Source organism: Rousettus aegyptiacus, unplaced genomic scaffold (assembly GCF_014176215.1).
Source record: "Rousettus aegyptiacus isolate mRouAeg1 unplaced genomic scaffold, mRouAeg1.p scaffold_m13_p_3, whole genome shotgun sequence".
In the NCBI taxonomy this organism is placed as follows: Eukaryota; Metazoa; Chordata; class Mammalia; order Chiroptera; family Pteropodidae; genus Rousettus; species Rousettus aegyptiacus.
The window spans coordinates 11224118-11232393 of NW_023416306.1; the positions used below are offsets into that span (position 1 = coordinate 11224118).

An 8276-nucleotide genomic window follows, 5' to 3' on the forward strand; every position below is an offset into this window, starting at 1 on the left:
AACCCAACAACAAAGATACCTAGCAATCTAGTAACAAAGGTACAGAGTAGACTTTTGAAACAACTCATAAAATAAAGCAAACATCCCCACTACCATGGTCAAAGGAGACATTGTGAAATAAGTGAGAGCTTAAGAGCTTATAGGCTCATCCGCATAGTAAAGATGTGGAAAGCTGAAGTCGCTTTGGTTGCTAAGCACATGCAGAACTGGTCTTCCAAGAGATAAACAAACTGCTTTCGCTCCTACCGAAAAAGAATGCCCTCTTTGAAACTGCCCGAATCTCTTTTTATATCCTTATAATGAAAGACATTCTTTCTAATTTAAATCAATTAGGTATAAATTGGTATTCTTCTTAAAAAATAACAATTATACCTGAAAAAGTTAAGAGATTGGCTATTAATAATCTGTGTAGTCATTAGGGGCAAATAAATTAAATGAGGTTCTTTTTTGAAAATTTTAAATATCAGAGACTCTCCAAGAGAGAAATGCAGGTGATTCTGTTGCAAAGAAAACTTTGAGGAAAGACCATAGGCTTGAATAGATTGGGACAATGCAGTAATTAGGGTAATTAGCACCAAGCACCATAAAGTAGAAGAAAAGCAGGTAAAAGTCGGGAAAGGATGCCAAGGACAAAATGTATCAATTGACAAACTGCCTAGAATCACTTCAAGACTTAGAAACATCTTTTGCTCTTGTTTCTTGCTCTCTGGTTAGTCCTGTGGTTTACCTGCTTCTAAATTAAGAATTACATGAAGGATTTTGACAGGAGGCTTCTTTTGAACATAAACTCCACTAAATACCATCACTTTCCTTGTAGTCGCAAAATTATGCATACCCAATGCTTTGCTTGGTACTGTTGAGGCAATAATTAACCTTTTGCCACTTTGGAAGGTCTAGGATTCTCAGAAAAGTCTTGTAATGATTTCATCATTACAAGACTTTTCTGAGATAAATTATCTGACACAGACCCAAGAGTGATTCAATGAGCATATATAGAGAAAAAACTCATTAGCTTCACTAAAGAGGAAAAAGATCAGACACAACCAAACACTTTTATGAATTACCGCATTGCCATTCTATATACATGGTAGCTTTTACATTAAAAAAAATTAGTTCCACTATACTGAATTATAATCATTTTTGCTGAATGCTAAGCGTTATTTAACTTCATTACTTTTCAAGGATATCTGTATAAAATCACCACTTAGTTTTAGGAAATGCAGAGTATAACATAGACTGTTTGCCATGAGTTAGTGCATAGTTTGTCTTTTTATTTTCCTCTCATTCTATGTATATTTTGTTAATAAATAATAAAAATAGAACCAAACAGCAACAATTCTCAACTTCTTTCCTTCCAATAGAAAAACACTTTATCTCTCCACCAAGAAACTAATGTTTAGAGGAAATGCATACTGATAAAAATCACCCTGCTTTTATATTTTAAAGAAAATAACTAAAAGTGAAAGGAAAAAGTCATCATTTCTTTAATTCCCATATATGGTTTGACTTTCAGTAACCACACCTCCTATGTTCAGTAGATTTTAAAAACCTTACATTTAGACTGTTTTAACTGTTCAGGGGATGTGGATTCTATCAGGAATAAACTTTTATCTTTAGTTCAATTTTAGTGTTTATCATTAAAAAAAATCACATGACACTTACACAAAGGAGACTTGAATAAATGGAAATATGTATCATATTTGTGGTTCAGAAAACTGGTCCTTCAACCAAACATGTAACGCCAATGTCTGCCAGAGGTCATGTTCCTTAAGCCTATCGTGAAATACCCAGGGATCACTTGGTTCCCTCAACTAGTCAACTAGTATTTTTGAAATTTCTCTTTCAATCTGAGCCACCTGCCTCCATCTCTTTGCCTTTCAAATTCTACATATCACTTTATCCCTTGAGTTTCCTTTGCTCTAAAACAACTCTGTCTTCACATTTTCTGTTCTTGGTAAGATGCAGCACTTTTTCCCCAGAGCATACCAGACCAAGGGTAAGAGTGGGTCACAATGAGTTTCCCAAATTGTATGTCTCTAGCTCAGATTCTTTCTCTACTTGCTCTTCGGAAGCTCCAGTTTCCTGCTGAACAGCTCTGGGTACCCTCGACAGATGCCTTGTGTGTGCTACCAGACAAGGTTTTTAAGAAAATTAGAAGAGATAATTGGGTAAAGCAATTAATATAGTTCCTGGCATACAGCAGGCATTTAAAACATAGTAACTATTTTTACTACCTAATATGTTACTCATTCACCTCGTCTATAAGTGGAGATTGGTCAATATAAAAAAAGGTAACATGAATATTTGTCATGACATGGGAATTTAGTACTGTAATGAAATAGGTAATCAAAAAAAAGATAGGTAACAGACACAATAATCAAACCCTACATTACTCTGCTTGCATTATTTAATGGCCAATATTAAAATGACCATTGTTGACTTCTTAACAGGTTTTTAAAAATAAAAATATAGTGGACAAATAGTACCCATAAAATTCACAATGATGTAGTAATTATATCCAGTTCCTCCAAAGCCATATATCTGATGGTCCGAGAAAACAGATTTCAAGAATAGTAAGAAGATATTTTACGCTCAGAGTTATAAATGATATACTGGGATTGATTTATTTCAATAACCTTGTGTTAATTGATAAACTACATAAGACAACACCATATTAAATGTGAAACTATTTGTTCTGAGTCTTTAATTTGTTTCTTTAACTTCCTCCTTTCTTTTGCTCCCTTATGTAATAAGAGATAAATACAGATTTTCTACATAGACAATCACATATTCTTTAAACAAGGACAGTTTTATTTCCTCCCTTCTCAGTCTGTGTATCTTCTACTTCCTTTTCTTATCTTATTCCTTTAGCTAGGACTTTCAGTATGACATTGAAAAGTAGCAAGTAGAATCATTCCTGTCATCCTGGTCTTAGCGGGAAAGCTTCAAGTTTCTCACCATTGAGTATAATGTTCACTGTAGGTTTTTCATATATGTTCTTTATCAGATTGAGGATGTTCTCTCCTATTTCTAGTTTGAGAGTTTTAATGAGAAATGATGATTGGGTTTTGTTAAATAGTTCTTCTGCATCTAAAGATATGATCTTCATAATTTTTCTTTATTAGCCTGTTGATATGATGGATTACATCAACTGTTTTTCAAATGTTGAACTATTTCATATACAATCATATATATTTTTCATGCACTGTTAGATTCAATTTTCTAACATTTTCTTGAGAACTTTTACACCTAAATTCATGAGAAATATTGTCCTACAGTCTTTTCGTATAATGTCTTTGTCTGATTTTTGGTATTAGAATAATTCTGGCCTCATAGAATGAGTTGGGAAGTATTCCCTCTGCTTTTTTTATAGAAAAAATTATAGATGATGGGTATAATTTCTTAAATATATGGTAGAATTCACCAGTGAACCTGTCTGGGCCTGATGATTTGTTTTAGAAGGTTACTAATTATTGATTTGATTTCTTCAATAGATTTAAGCCTATTCAGATGATCTATTACATAACTTTTAATAAGTCCAATATCTTTATTCACAACTCTTGATTTTTCAGTGGCTTCATAATTACCTTCTGTTTGGCATATGACTTTTAGTCCATTGTCATCTCTTATCAATTCCACTTCCTGCATATCTTACTACTTACATTTCCCCCAAAATATTAAGCTTTATCATACTCATGCATTTACCAGGGCTTTTCTATATTCCGAAAACATCCTTTTCTAATTTGTATTTATCCTACTAAACTCAGTTCTCCACAGAAGCCTTTCTTGATGTCTCCAGGCAGTTTAGCCACCCCATTTAACTTATACAATAAAAAAAACAAAAATTATTTGTTTAGTTACAAAGAAATCCAAAATTTTAAAGTTATTTAAAATTTTCAATGTAATTCAAGATGTACAATGAAATAAACTATAAAATACTGACCTGGCTGTGGATTATGTCCTTTATAAATTCAATAGCTAAGACAAACACATTTTGACACAGCATGTCAATAATGATACAAACACTGAACAAAGAGGTATCATTTCAGTATAAAAGTTAAGTATATATCAAGATTAAAGGCAAACTTGAGTACCCACTTAGGTGTAGGCTTAGATGTGTCACTTCTGAGGAATATATTATGAAATGTTTGAATCTTTTTGTTTCTTTTTATTTATTATGAATGATTAAAAGCTTAAACTCTGAAGTCAAATAGACTTGTGGCAAACACCATTTATAACCTGTGAGATCTTGGACAAGTGATTGAATCCGGTCTCAGTTTCCCCAAGGGATAAAAATAAATAATAATTGGTGGTGATGGTAATCGAAGATAACGATATTACTTGAATTATTAAAAATGTCATTATATAGGCCTCATTTTCCTTCCACATACAGTGTTTGAAAATATGTATATATATATGTATTTTACCATGAATCCTTAGTGCCCTGTGAATAATAACCTGTTGAACAATGAACCCTTTTTCCAACATAGTTACCCTTTATTCATTTTTATAACTTTGACAAAAGTAGTAGAATATGGTGGACACTAGATGGAGCAACATTCCAAGTAGAGTAATCCTCCCTAACCAAGAACTTTTAAAATATTAATTAAAAATAAATCATTTCTAAAACAATAATCACTCATAATTTCAGGTTACCTGGATACATTTTTCAGGCAAGTATAAATGGCTTTGATTGTCTCAGGGATGTGAGAAAACAGGCAAGACAAAGATTTGGATACACCACAGTCATATGTGATACTGTGGGCTGAACTGTCTGCTCCCTACCTCAGTTCATATGTTAAAGTCCTAAGCATCAGTACCTCAGAATGTGGCTGTATTAGGAGATAGGGTCTTTAAAGAGGTAACTGAGTTAAAAGGAGGTCATTAAGATGGACCCCAATCCAATATGACTGGTGTCCTTATAAGAAGAAGAAATCTGGACACAGACACATAGAGAGAGAGAAGACAATGCAAGGATACAGGAAGACAACTACTTACTTACAAGTCAAGAAGACAAGCCTGGAACAGATCCTTTCTCAGGCCCCTTAGAAGAAACCAACTCTGCTGAACCTTGATCTTGGACTTCTTGCTTCCAGAACTATAAGAAAAATAAACTTCTATTGTTTAAGTCCTCCAGTCTGTGGTACTTTGATATGTAAGCCCTAGCAAACTAATACATGTGGAAAAGAATACTAGAACATAAGCTCCATGAGGGCAGGAATTTTCGTCTTTTTTGTTCACTGGTATATCTCAAGCAACTAGAACAATGCCTAGCAAATAATAGGTGTTCAATAAATATTTTCTGTCAACTAATAAAGCAGATTAATAAAATTCATCCCATAGATGACTATTAAATACCACCAATATTTAAGAAAACGCTTTTTATTTTCACAAAACCTGCGAACCTGAACTTCCAGTACTCTTACCAAGTGTTGTGGTATAATTCATCTGCCGCCACAGCTCAAATGTATAAAATCCTCTGGTGAAACTCTTGTTATGATTCAATTCCTGGAATGATTTCCTTATGAGAAGAGCTAGGAAGACAAAAAAGCTGCTGTAATACAATAAATGTGAATTAATCCACATAGAGAAACAGATCAAACTTATTAGTCCCATCCTGGGGGAAATGCCACAGATGTAACTTGCTGGTATTGTTGTTCTCTCAAAATTATGTGGTTAGCTAATTTCACTAAAGGATTAGTTCTCGATTTAAAGGAAAAAAATAAATCAGGACTTTCCCGTTGTTCTTATTTAAGCATTTCTTGTGTGGACACAGGAAAAAGACTAATTAAATTTCCTTCTGACTTATTCAATTATGGATTCATGGTGCATGTCTGTGTTCAAACTGAGCTCCATGTCTTAATGTCATCACTATCACCATCCATCAATACTCAATTTGGTACCCTGAATATGCTAGAAAAACAACAGCAAAATAAAACATAAAAGGAATATGGAATATATAAAGTACTCTGATTTTAACTTATATGCAAATATCTTTTAAATAACTAAAGGAAGAATTCATCAAAATTATAATAGGTCTGTTAGAGGTGATAAGATTATAAGTAATTATGTCTTCAAATTATTTGTAATTTTATGTCTCCATTTCTGAAACATAAAGTTCACAAAACCCATTCTAACTTCTAATCATTACTGGAAGAAAATTTAAGATTAGAAATTCCTCCCAAGTGAGAGGATGACACACTCATGTTTGTTTTTAAAGTATGTTTAACCAATACATTTATACAGCATATACATAAGAAAACCAGAATCCACCAGTTTTATGGGCAAGAGAAATTCAACATTTTAAATCAACATCAGGAAACTCTCATCTAGTCTGAAAATAACTTAAAAATCAAGTCAAAGCTTGTTCTCAGTTTGGGGCCTGGAATCAGCTCCCAAACTGATGCAATCTGAAATCAGAGCCAACAAGTGTTTACCAAAGTCTTTGTCCCAAAGGGAGAAGCCTCTTCTCTAATTCTCCAGAAGTGATGCTGTTGGGATTGCCTAGACACTTGAGCAAAGTTAGCAGGTAGGAATACAAACATTAATTCATTTCGAAATATTTTCCTTTCCAGCAAAAATGAAAGCTAAATATTTTTTCATGATATGCAATTTGGAAATAAACCCTCCTCAACTGAAGGTTTTAATTAGCTGCTTGTGCATTTGCTCCTCCTTTCTGGGAACCATAGCATAAACAGGAAGTTCATGCCTCTGGGGTTCATTCATTATAGAATGGAAAAAATGAAGCTGTAGACTTTCTTAAGGATGATTTAGAGAAGAAGGGTCATTAAATTACTATACTCCCCTCCTTATCTAGGAGGCTTATAAACCAAATGATTGTACAAGCTGTATTATATCCACAGGAATATAAATTTCTTTGCCCATAAGCGACTGGAAGTCACACTTAGAGCTCTGCACCAGGCTTTTATCACACACTAGAGTGTGCACCCCAAAGCAAAGATGAGCAGTTGCTCTCTTAACACCTGTTACAGTTTCGGTCCTGACAGCCACAAGGCTCCGGAGCTACAATCAGAGAGAAAGTCTACTATTTCATATTATCCAAACACCACAAAGTGTTAGGTATTACACGGCCAAATATTGAACACATTAAAAAAAGTCAAGGGGAGAATCTTTGTAGTGATGGAATAGCTCTGTATCTTGATTGCCATGGTGGTTATCTGAAATCTATGCAAGTGATAAAATGGTATAGAACTATACACACATCTGTTTGCCACTGTCAATTTCCTGGCCTTGATGTAACCACTGGGGGGAAACTGGGTAGAGAACACACATAACCTCTTTGTACTGTCTCTGCAACTTCCTGTGAATTTGTATTTACTTCAAAATAAACTGTTTTTAAAAACGCACCTTGTGGTGTACATCAATATCCTCTGAACATTTTGCATTAGGATAAGTCATAAAGACTAAAACATAGGCTGGTTGTCAAATGTGAGGTTTCAGCCACAACCCAACAGATAGCTTGAGGTTGGGAATACCCTACAACTACTTTCCTTCTGCCTGGAGATTCTCTACGACCTCCGCAAACGGCCTGCCTCCCTTTCCAAGGCTGGCACCTTCTCATCTTTCAGGTCACACCTCAACGCCGCCTCCTTACATAGGCTTTCCCTGTCCCCCTAACTAAAGTCGATGCCATCTGCTATTCACTTAGTACCCCCTTCCCTTCATCGCGTTCTTCGCCAGGTGTAATGATTTGGTTAGTTTACTTTGTTGCCTGTCCACAAAACTATAAAAACCATGCAGATGGGCACTGTACAGCCTTGCCCGTGGTACCCAATAATGAGCACGCTGCTTGGCAAGCGGCAGGTGCGCCAAATGTTTGAGTAAACGCACCTCACTCGAACTCATTCCCTTGGCTCGAGGGTGGGTGCGTCGGTTCCTTCCCCTTCAGGTCCGGGATGGTCTCAGTGCCCCTTACTTAGGCCACCTGATGCCCCTCCGTCTCTTTCCCACTACTCGGACCCACCCGCCCAGGGAGGGCGCCATTTTTTCCCCTCCAATTCGTCTGTCTAGAAGGGCGCCTTTTTCTTATTCGCACCTTTTCCTCAGGCTATCCCCTCAGCCACCCCCCTCCCCGCAAGATCCCCAGCCCACACCCCACGCCTAGTGGCCTCCGCTCCCCTTTTGCAGTGCTGCCCCTCCCGCCCCCCGCCGCCGGGACCCCAGCATCGCTGGCAACTCTCCTCAACCCTCGGACCCACCGGGATCGCCCTCTACCCGCCCGCTTGGAAAGGGCGGATGGGCGGAGGCGAGGGGGC

General features: G+C 36.2%; 1 long non-coding RNA gene across 1 annotated transcript; it reads right to left on the reverse strand.

The window, feature by feature from the left end:
- Positions 1-4646: 4646 nt before the first annotated feature.
- LOC107516318 lies at positions 4647-8050 on the reverse strand. The gene is made up of 3 exons (XR_001598268.2): positions 6438-8050; positions 5427-5534; positions 4647-5098 (listed from the first exon to the last, which is right to left on the reverse strand). It is a non-coding gene; the product is annotated as an uncharacterized LOC107516318 (long non-coding RNA).
- Between the last annotated feature and the right edge of the window lie 226 nt (positions 8051-8276).